This window comes from Ambystoma mexicanum, chromosome 2p, assembly GCF_040938575.1.
Source record: "Ambystoma mexicanum isolate Mex_15411 chromosome 2p, UKY_AmexF1_1, whole genome shotgun sequence".
NCBI classification, from domain to species: Eukaryota; Metazoa; Chordata; class Amphibia; order Caudata; family Ambystomatidae; genus Ambystoma; species Ambystoma mexicanum.
Window position 1 is genome coordinate 51,971,558 of NC_090923.1, and position 15,430 is coordinate 51,986,987.

At 44.8% G+C, this 15,430-nt stretch overlaps 1 long non-coding RNA gene across 2 annotated transcripts in view; it reads right to left on the reverse strand.

The window, feature by feature from the left end:
- The window catches only part of LOC138566192 (uncharacterized), a 311,663-nt gene that overhangs the window by 275,901 nt on the left and 20,332 nt on the right, over positions 1-15,430 (reverse strand). The window contains exon 1 of one of the 2 annotated variants that reach the window (XR_011301863.1): positions 1,098-1,204. The exons of the other annotated variant lie outside the window; for it this stretch is intronic. This is a non-coding gene — a long non-coding RNA (uncharacterized lncRNA). Of the gene's footprint in view, positions 1-1,097; positions 1,205-15,430 lie in introns of those variants that run through there. 2 annotated transcript variants of the gene reach the window in all.

Consider the following 15,430-nt stretch of genomic DNA (forward strand, 5'->3'; position numbering starts at 1 on the left):
AGGCGATCAGGTGGGCAAGGTAGAGCCACGGCGAGGATAGAGCCCTGAGGGACACCACAGGTAGATAGAGGTAAAGGAGAGAAAATGTCCCAGTGGAACCTGGGAGGGCCGATTCTAAAGGAAAGAGGTCAGCTAAGCCAGTGCCTGGTCCGTGCTGCCCAGAGTATCACAGTGTCAATTTAAGAGGGTGGCATGATTGACATTGTCGAAGGCAGAGGACAGATCATGGAGGATGAGAACAGAGGGAGAGTTGGAGGTTTGAGAGCAAGTCTTCACAGGTGTTCAGGGGAGCAATTTTCCATGCCTCTGGCTGCTCTGAAGCCAGACTTGTGGTCCTGGAGACAGCCAACAGATTCAGTGTGGTGGATTAGTTGGGAGATGACCAACTTCTCCAAACGTTTTCCCAAAAAGATGGTAGTGGAGATAGGGTGGTAGTTAGCCAGACAGGAAAGGTCCGCGGATGGCTTTTTTGAGGAGGGGGTGCACAACAGAGTGCTTGAGAAGTGATGGGAAGGTGCCAGTGGCAAAAGAGTGATATTGTCCTTACTATTTCTAGAGGAGCAGGGAAGCACCTGTTTGGAGAAGACTTTCATAGAGCAAACAGTCTTGGTGACCTCATCCAGTGTTATTTACAATGGATAAAAGTTCAAAAGAAAACCAGACCACAGTTACATACATTTTACGACACTTATCTTCATGATAAGCAGCAATACACCCAAGTTAGATCGCACTTAAAACATACAAGTTTCATTCACTCATATTCAAGAAAAACAAAGCAGAGGCAAGGTCTTATTTTCCAGTAGCAAATGGCAAGTAGCTATTATTCTTTCCTTTCCGGTGAGAATAGAGATATAGAACCTTCTGCCCAAGGATTAATTTTACCCATTCAAGGAAATCAGTTCAAATAGATATTTCCAATAAATTCTCAATAGATAACCATACATTGTACATAGCCAAAAAAGGTTTGATGTTCGTTGAGTTAATAGTGCTGCGCCAGAAGGCTGTAGTAGCTATGTACTCACAGTTATAAACATATTTATCATAGTGGGTCAAATAAGTTGCTAGTAATTTGGGACAGTTCATTAGAACATGTTTACCTGTTTCAACTGTAGAGTGGTTCTTGCACACCCGGCAATAGCATTCCGAATAGGGGATCTGTTTTACTGGGCCTACATTGGCCAAGACCGGGAGATGGTTCAACCTAAGCAGAAAGATAAAGTGTCTTACTCTCACTGCCGGACATAAGTTGAGATAAAATTGCCTTTTTTTTATATATGTATAACATATACGTGATAAAGTGGTATTTCTGAGGTTTTTCCAAGTAAGCGTAATTCTCAAGCCAATCACCCAAGTCAGCTTTTTTTGTAAAGCTCTCTTTGATCTAAGAGTAAATTCCCCATATCGAGTATACCATCCAATTTCTTTCAGGTAAATCTCGGTTTTAACTTTTAGGGGTATTTGCCCGGTGTGTCTAATCATCTCTTTACTCATGGTTTTCATTAATTGGTTACCAGTTTTACTCAACATTAGAAGATATAGTTCAGCCCTTTTCTTAAGGACCTGTGATTTTAGGAAAGTTAAGCCAAATTCAAGCCTAATGATGGCCATTGGTATGCAGTTCGGGAGACCAACATTTTTTTCCAATATTTGCCTTCTGCAACCTGCAACCAATCAAGGTTTATAGTTTGTAAGGCTTCAACAACGTAGGTCATAATCAGTGAAAAAACCTGTTCATACAATAGTCGCGCAGCCCAGACAGTAAAACCTCCATGGGAGATGGTGAAGCGATACACCAAGCAGAAATTTGGGCTGCCCTCGTCATCCTCATCTGCTTGCATTGGGAATAATCCCTTTTGGTTTCAAATTCAATTCCCAGGTATTTGTAATTAGGGGTTTATAGAATCTCCAGCTCCTGAACTTTAAGGCTGGTACGTGCTACTTTATTTGCCGTAAACAGCATCACTTGAGTTTTCTCCAAACTTATTATTAGACCATTAATTCTAGCGTATAGCCATAGAGCTTCCGCTGATCTACGCAGACCGATCAGAGTATGATCTTATATCACTAGGTCATCTGCATAGGTGAGAACTGCGCAATGTTTATCACCAATTTTAGGTGGACAATTATAGGCCTTTTCAATTGCTACCGGTAGATCGTAAGTGAATAGATTATATAGAGTCGGGCCGTAAAACAGCCCTGCTTGACTCCTCTGTTTTGTTTGATTTGCGCAGTCATATTCCCTTGATGGTCCAATTTCAGGGAGACAGTATTGTTTTGGTGGAGCAGCCTAAGGTAATATAGCAGGCCTTGGGGGCAGCCAAGAAATTCTAATTTGCACCATAAGATGTCTCTATGGACCAAATCAAAGGCTGCCCTGCAGTCAACAAACAGCACATACAAGGGGGGATTATCCTTATTTCTGGCCAACGTACAAAGGATATCTAAGATCACCAAATTATGCGTCATAGAGTAACCTCTCCTAAAGCCACTTTGAAAACAATTTAGGATATTTTCCTTGTCCACCCATTCATGCAATTTATCAAGGATTAGGCCTGCAAAATGTTTCCCGGTACAATTCAAAAGTGATAATAGTCTGTAAATACCACGGTCGCTCTTATCACCCTTCTTATGAACCGGTATAAGTGTGGTTGTTTGCCAGGAACAGGGTATTCTGCCTTCCAACATGATTTTATCAAAAATAATCTTTAATAGCTTGGCCCAAAATAAGGGATTACTTTTCAATGTGATGTTAGCCAAACCATTAGGACAAGGAGCCCTTGAAGATTTTAAATTCTTTATTTTTCCAATTAATGTGGAGATTGTTACTATAAGTGGGGGCCTAGCTGGAAACTTGTTCATTGACTCTAGTATCTCAACATTATTAGGCAAGTTACGCTCTTTAAAAAAACTTTCCCATATATGTGCACCAATAGGATTAAAGATTGAATTTGTCCTATTGCCTCTAACTTCTCCCAAGAGTGTCCAGATATTTTGAGAATTCTTGGTACAAAGTAACCATAGAGTATCTTGTCATTGCTTTCATTTCTTGAGATACTTTCTTTGTCTTAACCACAACTGGAATCTACCCTTGAGTGTTTTCAGAGCAGAAAGGTAGGATTTAATTGACAGTGATGTTTTCCTTACTTTCCTAATATTTGCTCTGAGCAGCCTTTTAGCATCTGACTTTATAGTCAAATGGATTTTTCCTGGGTAGACCAACACCCCCACCACCCTTACCGACTCTAGCATGCTCTTGGGCAAGTGTAGAGATCCAGTGTTCGATATGGTCAATAGACATGGCCTGAAAACAACTGGTGTCCCTATACTGTTCACGTGATAGGGTGGCTACCACTTTGGCTATATTTTTTTCTGACCAGGAGATCCTAGTTGCTGCATGATTAGCCCTTAGGTCCCCCACAGATTTAACCATATGATTTAACTCATCAATATTCAGAGTCAGCCCAAGTGATGCATGATCGCTTGAGTTGTTTTTATGTATCTTCATATCCTTCACCCTGCAGGCAACACAAACATGTAATCCAAAATACTCTTTGCACCACCACTTTCCCAGGTTGGTTGACCGGGGAAATCATTAATTGTTCTGCCATTTATCATCTCCATATCCCACAGTTCAAAAAAACTCAATCAATGCTGTCCTTTGGGGTAAATTTTCTTAAGGGTTTGGTTCTTAAATTTGGATTACTCAAGATCCCCACGTCTCCAGACATATAACAATTAAAGTCTCCAACCAGGGGCGTTGCTAGGGGGGGGGTAAGGGGGCTATAGCCCCTGATCTTTTGGTTGTAGCCCCGGATAGAATCTCAGGAGCTACAGCCAAAAGACTAGCTAGCCCCCAGTCCCAACAGTTCCGACATCAGCATAGCCCCGGGTCTTTTCCAGACCTAGCAACTCCCCTGTCTCCAACAATCAGTATAGATTTATTTTCCTGTCTGTATGTCCAATTAATCAAAATATCCTGAAGAGACTCTTGAATAGTGGTAGGATGAGCGTCCCCCGGGGGGGTTACACAAACCTATCAGTAACATTTTCTCGTCCTTCTTCTCAATGCGTATAACCAATTCAACCACAATCACAAAATCATCTGTTTTGGTTTTGATGCGGCATGATTTGACATTATGCTGAATCCCCACCAACAGTCCCCCATAAGGTCTACCTTTTTCCCCTTTCAAGGGATTGGAACACTGTGTATCCATTCAACACAATAGGGTCAGTCAGCCATACCTCCTGTAAGCAAAAACATGTATAGTTACTAATATATGGTAATGATCCTTCCTGAGAAAGCAAATGGCTGAAGCCCCTAGTATTCCATGATAGGAATGAGATCCCTCAATCTTTTTTTAATACCACCGGTAAAGATTCCGCCAACCATTTTAAGATGTTTTGGATATCTGCCAATTGAACCTCATTGCTCGCAGGAAGCTGAGTTATATTAGTCTTGATCTTAGGCTCCGACCGCACTTTCCTTGGGCAATTCAGATCTTGCTTTCCATGGTCCACATCAATTTCTACATCAACCTCCAATAGGTTGTCCTTGTATGTACGTAACAAATAAGCAGTGGCCAGGAAATTACAATGAAGTGCCGAAACATTTGTATTTAAGGTATTTAATGGTTCAGTATATTCAAAGTCATCTGATGTTAAGACTCTTAATTGAGGGATGGAGTGGAGCCTAATCAAGAATTCTGTTCGTGTTAACCAATCATGATCGTTATTTTGGTAAAGATTCTTGATTACAAAAATACAGTTGTTGCTCATGTCTGGCTTCTGCCCCTCGTTCATCTGCCCTGTCTTCAATGTGGTCTCAAGGTAGGGGATCAATCTAGAATTGTTCGGGGGAGATGAGATGTTTTCTACTGATTCATCATTTAGCATAATCGATGATTCAGGTGGAATTTCTTCTACCTCAGGTAGATCTTTACCTTTCTCCGGAATAAGCCAAATCGTGAGGCGTCATTCCCTTTTAGAGTTTCTCTTAATTGCCTGTGCAGCTTTTTTCCTGGCTTTTTTTGTGTTTTGAAGCCTAGGGACACCCTCAGCCGGTAAACCAGATGCCACAACTAGTCTTTTCTTTTTCATAGCCCTTTTAGCCAAACGCCGCTGTTTACGTGAGAAAAAGATCTCAGAATTATTGGTCACATTCGGGTCTACCTCCAGCGGTGGAGAGGGGTCTTTAATCATCCGAATAGCTTCAGAAAAGTTATTCTCAGCGTCTTTGCTCACTACTTTCTCTTCTGTGCTTGGTGCTGCCAAGTTGATTGTATTTTCCAAAATACGGCCACACAGTTTGAGTAATATTTTCAGTGCAAACTGCAATGAAGCCATAGTGGACTGCATCTCAGCCAAGGTATTCATATCTGAAAAGGAGCCCATATTGTATTCCGCTGCTATGGTTTCTGAATGTCTTGCCAGATCAGGAGACATAGATAGCCTCTCCGGAATAATCACTGGTGGTGGAGGTGTTTTCAATGTCGCGTTGTATTCCTTGTCTACAGTCGAACTGTTTAAGACAGGAATCAATGATCTTTGGACAGAGAGACAGAGCTCCAATAGCAAATTATTGTCAATCATTAACACTGAAGAGTTGTCTTGCACAACACTTACATTCTTATTGGACCCTCTGTCTTTTTCAATAATATCTGGAATATGCTCAGGAGAAGCGTTCCGTGGCGTGGAAAAAAAATTGTAATAGCGCCTTTGCTCATTGTTATCTGCTGTTTATGTTTATTATTGGCATCACCTTTTCTCATCTTCTCAGTTGCTACCTTGGACTGCCTATTACGCAAATTATATTTATTTTGCGCCGGTTTTCGTCAGGGTGACATTCTGCTTCTGTGAAAATTGCTGGTATTGCGTTTATTACTTTCCAAGAAACGTACTTGTTTTCAAGCCCGAGTGATATTTAGCAGTTGACAATACAACAATAACCACTATAGAAAAACTGAATCAAAAAGTAAATGCCCAGTTCCTTGTTCTTAACCAATAGTTGCCACTATTAGCAGAAATGGTCTACTGGTTACCACAAGGCTCACTATCCATCAAAGAAGAGCTATCCAGCCACACCTGCACCGGGAATTACAGTAGATCACTCGCTGAGATTCACTGCTGGCCACTTCTGACAGTATTCTCTATTGATGGTTATTACTTTGTCAGTTTATATTACACATCAACCCCTCAGCGAGTCTTCATCCACTCTTAAGATTAGAGGGGCTTACGCATGGGAGACAGTCTCTTTTACTATCAGGGGTAAGTATAAGTTCCTGTGGCACTGTAAAATGTATTTGGTACTGCCCTTCCACCCCAGTCTATGTTGGTAGTAAGAAAAGGAAGAGAAAGCTGGAAATGCGGGTTCAAAGAGTCATAGTTCCACAGTCTCCCGCTTAGGTCCACTCAGCCCCAGCAGATCTCCAGACATCAGACCTCCAGACACAGCTATCAGCCCCTTTATTCAGCTGGCCAGAGTATATACACACTGATGGCTCCGACTTTTCCCTTACACTCGGTTTGGTCTCAAAACGGTCCCCACTACAGCATAGCAGTGGGAGGGGGGGGATCAAGCGGGGCAGGGATGGTAAAGCACCTAAACCAGAGCAAATTAGCCAATTCTGCTCAGGTACGTGTATGGGGGTTGCCTTTATTTTAGTAGTTCATTAACTGCCACCAACCACTCAGCGGGGGGTCGGGGGAGGCGGGCCACTGGCCACAACACACCTCACTCGTGCAAGAAGATTCTTATCCGCCGAGCGCCACTCAGCCGGGGGAGGGACTACTGGCTGTAGCCCACCTCACTCTTGCGAGATAAACTATTGGCCACGTAACACAACCACGCGGCCACAGCACCAGCTGGTCCTGCGTCCCCCCCCTTCCTCACGGCTCACCGTCTCCTGCAACTCACAGGTCCGGGTCACAGGTCGAAGGGTCTGACAAAGATGCCCGAGTAAGCCCGGTCTCCAGACTCCGAGCACCGTGTCAGCTCCAGACACACGTCTGCAGTAGAGGCTCGAGTAAAGGACCTCACCAGTCGGCACTACAACAGACCATGCCAGACGCACCAGATCGCAGCATCAAGCCACACTGAGCACTAGTGCACAGCCACTTCCGATACTACAGAAACATCCGGTGTTAGGGGTGAGAAGAGGGTGAGTAGGAGGGTTCGAGAGAGGGCCCAAGAGAGGCCTAAGTGAAGGCAGGGGAGGGAGGGGAGTAGCGGAGAGTGAGGATAGGATTTCCTGCATTTTGGTTGTAAAGTGGGAAGTCAAAACCATGCATAGGGCCTGGGACGGAAGAGAAGTAGAGACTGCAGTAGGACTGGTAAGTTCCTTACAGATTTTGAAAAGTTCAGACGTGTTTTTGTTGACGCCAGAGAAGCAGGCTTGAATATGGGCCCACGTCTTTGAGCAGATGGAAAGTCTGTAGTTACACATGGAATGCGTGAGGCGCAGGAAAGGTGCTTGGGTAAAAGCATGTTGCTGAGTGTGGGGTGTTGGGCAAACATTCTTTTCTTCAACTTTGCCTTTGTAGGATGCTGGAGTAGTTCCTATCCAAGATGGTGTTGCTTGGCTGAAAAGGCACAATGAGGTAGTTTGAAATCTTTAACAAGTTCTAAACTGCCTTTCATTCAAGGTAAGAACAGAGAAGGTCACAGCAACCAGAGGTCCTGAGAAATACCCAGAGAAAAGTAGAGAAAATCATCATTATGCAACTGAAATTCAAGAATAGTATTGAGCAGAAGAAGGTAAGTTCTGGTTTTGAACAGTTTACTTATAGCCAGTTTTACAGCGTGTTTTAGTTAACAAGTATATTTGTTTTATGGTCAATCATTTTTTAAATGCATAAAAGTTAAGAGGAATGTACTTGAAATCTTTAGCAGAAGTCAAAATACTGATATACTGTTAGAGCTTCTATGAAATTGTTTTGTCAACACGCGACGTTCAGTGTGCATGAGGATTTAAGATGCATTCTCCCATGAATGATATGCACACGTATCAAAGAAACCATTGTGAGTGGTTAGAGTAAAGAACCCAACAAATGTGAGTGTGTCAGGCGTGCATCCCATTGAAGAGAAAAGCACTAGTTCAGCAGTTGTTTCTGCTCTATCTGGAGTGCTGTGTTAAGGAGTGGAGAGAATAATTCACTGAGCCACAATGAGCATGTGTGAGTGTCGATAAAGGCAATACTCAATCAACAATCAACGTGGGCGGGGGGGGACGGTGCGGCACTGAGAAAAAGGAATAACAAGAAACAATTCATTAGCCACAAGTAGCATGTTTGTGTGGCGGTCAGCATAGTTAAAAGCTCAGAGTGTAAATAAAGACACAAACTTCCTTCAGAAAAATTTGAACAAAAACAGTTTTAGAGTATGACAGAGACATGAATATTTTCAATCCTTACAAAAGGGAAACCAGTAACGAGAAAAAGAAAACATAGATACTTGTCATGATGCCTACCCCCGGGCATCTGGATCAAGCCCATCAGCCCCGGGAGCAGGCATCCAGACATTTACAAAAACCCCAGCAGCCCCAGCTAGGGGCTGTCTGTGTTCAGTCCTGGCGCCATAGGCACCAGGCTCATAATAAATATCAGTCTTGGCGCCATAGGCGCCAGGCTCATAGACATTACTTACCTCATGCAGACCATGCTGCAAATAAATCCAAGCCAATGTGAGGCCTGGATGGGACTATTTTACTACAGGGACTATTTTTTACTCGGTGTGGTCCTGGGGAACTTCTTTCCTGGGACTACTTTGGAGGCTATTTAAACCACGCCCGAACAGCAGCACATGCTTCGTGTTATTCTGCATCCAGCAGTGTGACTCTCACCGTGCCTGCAGCCAGCATCCAGTCTTCTGCCACGCCCGCCTCGAATCCGGAGCTCCTAGAATAAAGAGGAAGAAAAGGACAAGGTTAGAAAACAAACTTATTTCAAATTCCTCACCTGATTCCGGATCCATTTCATCTCCCGACCTGGAAAGTACATCAGTCCTGCACGCGTCGCTTCGCCAGCTCCAGCACGGTGCCATACTCACCAGTTCTCACAGCATCTTTCGATCCGGCACTGTCTCCATCATTTCTTCCCCGTACTCCGGCACCTAGTGGCACAAGAATAACAAGGTGAGCCAAGGGAATCAACGAATACCTCTTACCACCATAGACTTACCTGATTTACCACCGGCGGTATTATTCTCCATATCTTAATATGCCGCATCTGTAAAGAGGGAGAAAAACAACACGTTAACGCATGCAATAGTTACCGGACAGCGTTGGGTAACACAGACTCTTACCTGAACGCCAGCAGCAGCTACAAGACCTTCTTCTCACAAACTCAGTTGCAACTTAAGGAAGGAAGGGGACAAGAGTGAACATCGGGCACATTGAACTCTTTGAACTTGATACTTACCAATCCCGCCTGGGACTTCAGAGTCAATGCTTACCGGAACTCTCCCAACGCCTTCAAACCAGTGAAGGAACTGGTATCTACGCGCCCCTGCAAGACACGCAGGATGGAGAGCTCATCTTTTACAAACGTAAGGTGAGGTTACTAAGGGGATATCGGAGGTGATTAGTGGGGGAGAGCGAGAACAGTTGGGAGGCCATCACTAAAACCCACAGGTGGCTAATCCCTGTCTCCACTTGCAGGAAAATACTTCTTCGGGTCCAGCAGACAAGACTAGGCGGGCCAGTCCAGACAGTCATCTCTGCACTACGCATCACGTTGACGGAGACCGCAGCTGTCCGGGTCCGATCGACACCCCTGTGGGGTCCAGGTGAGCGTAACAGAACACGAAGCCTTTCTAAAAAAATACCACCCGGGTGTTATGGAAACCTGGGAAACCGACCAACTGGCCCAATTATTGGGGGAACGTAGGGCGGAAGTACATGCCGCTCACCAAGAGACTAATGCCCTCAGGAGAGAACTGATTGTCTCAAAGGAGCGCACTGATGATCTGGCTAGGCAACTACTGCAAAACCAAGCTGGGCAAATGCACCTATCTAGATATGGGGGAAAACCAACCCCCCTTTCATCAAGCAATCCTGTGCAAGTGGTTTTACCAGGAAATATTCCGTTAGCTCCACCCGAACGCTTTGCTGGGGACCCCAAAAAGGTTCGCCGTGTTTATGAACCAATGCCGCTTGCACTTTTTATGCAGACCAGGAGCCTTTCCAAATGACCAAGCCAAAGTAGCCTTTGTATTGTCATATCTTAGTGGCAGTGCAGCGGATTGGTCCATTCCGATAGTCAACCAGGATGATCCTCTTCTCCGGGATTTTCAGGGTTTTCAAAGGAGCATGGAAAAACTATTCGCCAGACACTCACAGGGTCAAGCCCTGGACAACAAACTTTTATCCTTACGACAGGGTAACCAGGATCTGCTAACATATATTGCAACCTTCAATAGGTTTGTTGTGGAAACTGGGTGGCCGGAGGAAAAACGAATTACATTGTTTCATCGTGGACTTCGGGGAGAACTCAAAGACGTCTTGGCTCAAGTTGTGAACCCACCTCAGGATTGCACATAATTTATAGACTTAGTGGTCCAGCTAGACCACCGACTTCAGAACCGAAAGACTGATCGAGCTAAGTTCGAGCATCGGGTATTGGTTAAACCCAACCATTGCCCCCAAAGGAACAGATGCATCTGAACCTATGCAGATCGGGGAGGTTAAAGGACCCTTAACTCAAAAGGAAAGAGAAAGAAGACGTCAGATGCAGTTGTGTCTGTACTGTGGAACCTCAGGACATTTTCTACGGGATTGCCCTACAAAACCACCCAAGAAGGTGCTAGGAGTTGCTGATAAAAGCCACATAGAGCCTGATTCGGGAAACAACCACGCCCGACAAGCGTAGAGGTCCGCTTGCCGAGCTTAAAGAAGGACACTCAGGCCTCGCATCTGATCATCCCAATGGTCCTACTTGATCCCAGGCAGCCATCACGTATGCACACAGTAAGGCCATACATAGATAGCGGGGCCGTAGGAAACTATATGGACCACGAATTGGTGTCAAGGATGAATCTACCTCTTTGCAAAAAGACCACTTCGGATGTCATCACCACAGTTGATGGAACTGAGATTGCCTCGGGGCCTGTAACTCATTCCACTACAGAGATGACACTGTTGAGTCAAGATGGGCATCGAGAGACTATTGTGTTTGATCTAATCAAAGCCCCACAGTTCCAGATAATACTGGGGATGCCATGGTTGGAAACACATAATCCTTGTATAGAATGGCGAGAGAAGAGAATAACCTTCCCGGATTGTGCACACACCTGTTACCCGGAGAAAACTTTGAACAAAGGCCTGGCTACAGTCGTTAACCGAATTGTGCAGTTACCTCAGGAATACCAAGAATTTCAGGATGTTTTTCAAAAAGAACAGGCCAATACATTACCTCCTCACAGATCATACGATGGTCAAATCGACCTCCTACCTGGTGCACAACCCCCAGGCAGTAGAATCTACGCCCTCACGGAACCTGAAAATCTTCACCTACGGAAATACTTGGACCAATACCTTGCTAATGGCTTTATTCGTCCTTCCAAGTCTCCTGCATCCTCAGCTTTATTCTTTGTGCCAAAAAAGGAAGGTGACCTTAGAACGTGCATAGATTACCGCGCATTAAATCAGATTACGGTAAAAAAAACGATACCCATTGCCTCTGATCCCCGAATTACTAGAGCAAGTAAAGGATGCGTGTATCTACACTAAGTTAGATCTCCGAGGGGCATATCATCTGGTACGTGTCAAGAAAGGCGACGAATGGAAGACTGCCATTCGCACCAAGTACGGATTATTCGAATATCAGGTGATGCCCTTCGGGTTGTACAATGCACCAGCAGCCTTACAGTATTTTATGAACAATGTCCTTCGTGAACTCATTGACGTCTGTGTCGTCATATACATAGATGATATTCTAGTGTTGTACTCCTCAGAATCAGACCATGTTATGCACGTGCGTGCAGTCCTTGAGAAACTACGCCAGCACAAGTTATATGCAAAATTGGAAAAATGTGTTTTTCATGCTACGGAAGTTGAATTTCTTGGATTTATCCTGACTCCAAAGGGAGTCCGAATGGACTCTCGAAAGGTGGATGCAATTCTCAAGTGGCCATCACCCAGTTCAGTCAAAGGGGTACAAAGCATGCTCGTATTTGCTAATTTCTACCGCAGATTCATTACGGACTTCTCCCATGTTGTACACCCCATCACAGCACTTTTGCGAAAAAACAAACGCTTCTTGTGGACCGAAGCTGAAAAGGCCTTCCAAGAGCTGAAAGCGAAATTCACATCAGCACCTGTCTTAAAGCATCCACACCCTGAGCTTCCATACATAGTAGAAACTGATGCATCCAGTTTAGCCATGGGAGCTGTCCTGTCCCAGAAGGATCCTGAAACCGGTCAACTTCACCCAGTAGCGTTTTGGTCCAGAAAGTTCTCAGCACCTGAGTTAAACTATGCAATTACCGATAAAGAGCTATTAGCTATCAAATCCGCCTTTAAGGCTTGGCAGCACTACCTTCTTGGTGCCAAGCATACCATTACCGTAATCACTGATCACCGGAACCTGCAGTATTTAAAAACAGCCAAAGCCCAATCATCGCGACAACTTCGATGGGCATTGTTCTTTGGCGAATTCGATTTCGTGATCACTTATCGACCAGGCCGCAACAATGGCAAAGCAGATGCCTTATCCCGAATAGGGATGGGAGAAGCATATGCAAACCCAGAACCGGTGCCAATAATTCCCGAGCAAAGAATTCTTGGCATAACTACTCAATAGACACTAGAAGATATTCATTCAAAAATCCAACAACTCTTCGATCCAGCAACCCTGCAGGACTGGGTAAAGAAAGGCCCGGACTACTCAGTCGTTAATGACCTACCTTACTATCAAGTACGACTATTTCTACCACACAAGGAAATACAAGAACTAGTCATCTCCAATTACCATGACACCCTGATAGAAGGACACCCAGGTATCACAAAAACTGAAGCGAAAATTAAGAGACAGTTCTGGTGGCCCACTTGGCGAAAAGACGTAAAGTCATTTGTGATGTCTTGTGGCATTTGAGCCCAAAACAAAAGCCAGAAGAAAAAACCTGCTGGCCTTTTACAACCTTTGGATATTCCACCTACACCATGGCACACCTTGTCTTTAGACTTTATTACAGATCTACCTCCATGTAATGGATTTAACACCATCCTAGTTATTGTGGATCTTTTTCCCAAGATGGCCCACTTTATTCATTTAAAAGGATTACCTTCCGCTTCAATTTTGGCCAAGGAGTTCCTCAAAAACATTGTTCGAATACACGGATTTCCTTCCGTATTGGTCTCTGACCGAGGCAGTCAATTCATTTCACAATTTTGGAAGAAATGTTGTCAATTAGCGCAAATCGACGTGAGGTTATCAACCAGTTACCATCCCCAGACCGATGGTCAGACGGAGAGGACCAACCAGACCCTTGAATAGTACCTACGTTGCATGCTGCACCAGACCGAAAGCAATTGGAAGGATATTTTATGGATTTCCGAATAGGCATACAATAACTCAGTACATTCTGGACCCGGTCAAAGCCCCTTCTATACCATATACGGACATCACCCTCGAACCTCAGAACTCGATTCGCCTCAGCACTTAGAAATGCCTGCAGTTAGTCATTTACACTCTACTATTACACAAGCCTTTAAGGAGGCAACAGAACATTTGAAACAAGCGAAAGAGAAATATAAGAAAAATGCTGATCAACATAGAAGCAATGCTCCCCGATATCAGATTGGGGATCAAGTTTGGCTGGCTACAAAACACATACCTCTAAAAGGAACTCAGACTTTTAATCCTAGGTATTTGGGACCTTACACTATTAAGGCCATTATCAACCCGCTGGCCGTCAAGTTGGAATTAACCTCCAATATGCGGATCCATCCTGTCTTTCATGTTTCACTTCTGAAACCAGTTCAACCCGGGACAAGACTTGCCAAACCACCTGACCCCATCCTAATAGATGGAGAACCTGAATTCGAGGTAAAGAATATCCTGGACTCTAAGTTGGTTAAATCAAGACTTTTTTATTTAATCGACTGGAAAGGTTACGGACCACAGGAAAGGCCATGGGAGCCTAGTGACCACGTTCATGCACCTCGGTTGGTGAAGGAATTCCATCGGAGCAGGCATCCAGACAGTTACAAAAACCCCAGCAGCCCCAGCTAGGGGCTGTCTGGGTTCAGTCCTGGCGCCGTAGGCACCAAGCTCATAATAAAAATCAGTCCTGGCGCCAGGCTCATAGACATTTCTTACCTCATGCAGACCATGCTGCAAATAAATCCAAGCCAATGTGAGGCCTGGATGGGACTATTTTACTACAGGGACTATTTTTTTACTCGGGTGTGGTCCTGGGGAACTTCTTTCCTGGGACTAATTTGGAGGCTATTTAAAACACGCCCGAACAGCAGCACATGCTTCGTGTTATTCTGCATCCAGCCGTGTGACTCTCACCGTGCCTGCAGCCAGCATCCAGTCTTCTGCCACACTCGCCTCGAATCCGGAGCTCCTAGAATAAAGAGGAACAAAAGGACAAGTTTAGAAAACAAACTTATTTCAAATTCCTCACCTGATTCCGGATCCATTTCATCTCCCGACCTGGAAAGTACATCAGTCCTGCACGCGTCGCTTCGCCAGCTCCAGCACGGCGCCATACTCACCAGTTCTCACAGCATCTTTCGATCCGGCACTGTCTCCATCATTTCTTCGCCGTACTCCGGCACCTAGGGGCACAAGAATAACAAGGTGAGCCAAGGGAATCAACAAATACCTCTTACCACCATAGACTTACCTGATTTACCACCGGCGGTATTATTCTCAATATCTTCATATGCCGCATCTGTAAAGAGGGAGAAAAACAACACGTTAACGCATGCAATAGTTACCGGACAGCGTTGGGTAACACAGACTCTTACCTGAACGCCAGCAGCAGCTACGAGACCTTCTTCTCACGAACTCAGTTGCAACTTAAGGAAGGAAGGGGACAAGAGTGAACATCGGGCACATTGAACTCTTTGAACTTGATACTTACCAATCCCGCCTGGGACTTCAGAGTCAATGCTTCCCGGAACTCTCCCAACGACTTCAAACCAGTGAAGTAACTGGTATCTACGCGCCCCCGCAAGACACGCAGGATGGAGAGCTCATCTTTTACAAACATAAGGTGAGGTTACGAAGGGGATATCGGAGGGGATTAGTGGGGGAGAGCGAGAACAGTTGGGAGGCCATCACTAAAACCCACAGGTGGCTAATCCCTGTCTCCACTTGCAGGAAAATACTTCTTCGGGTCCAGCAGACAAGACTAGGCGGGCCAGTCCAAACAGTCATCTCTGCACCACGCATCACGTTGACGGAGACCGTAGCTGTCCGGGTC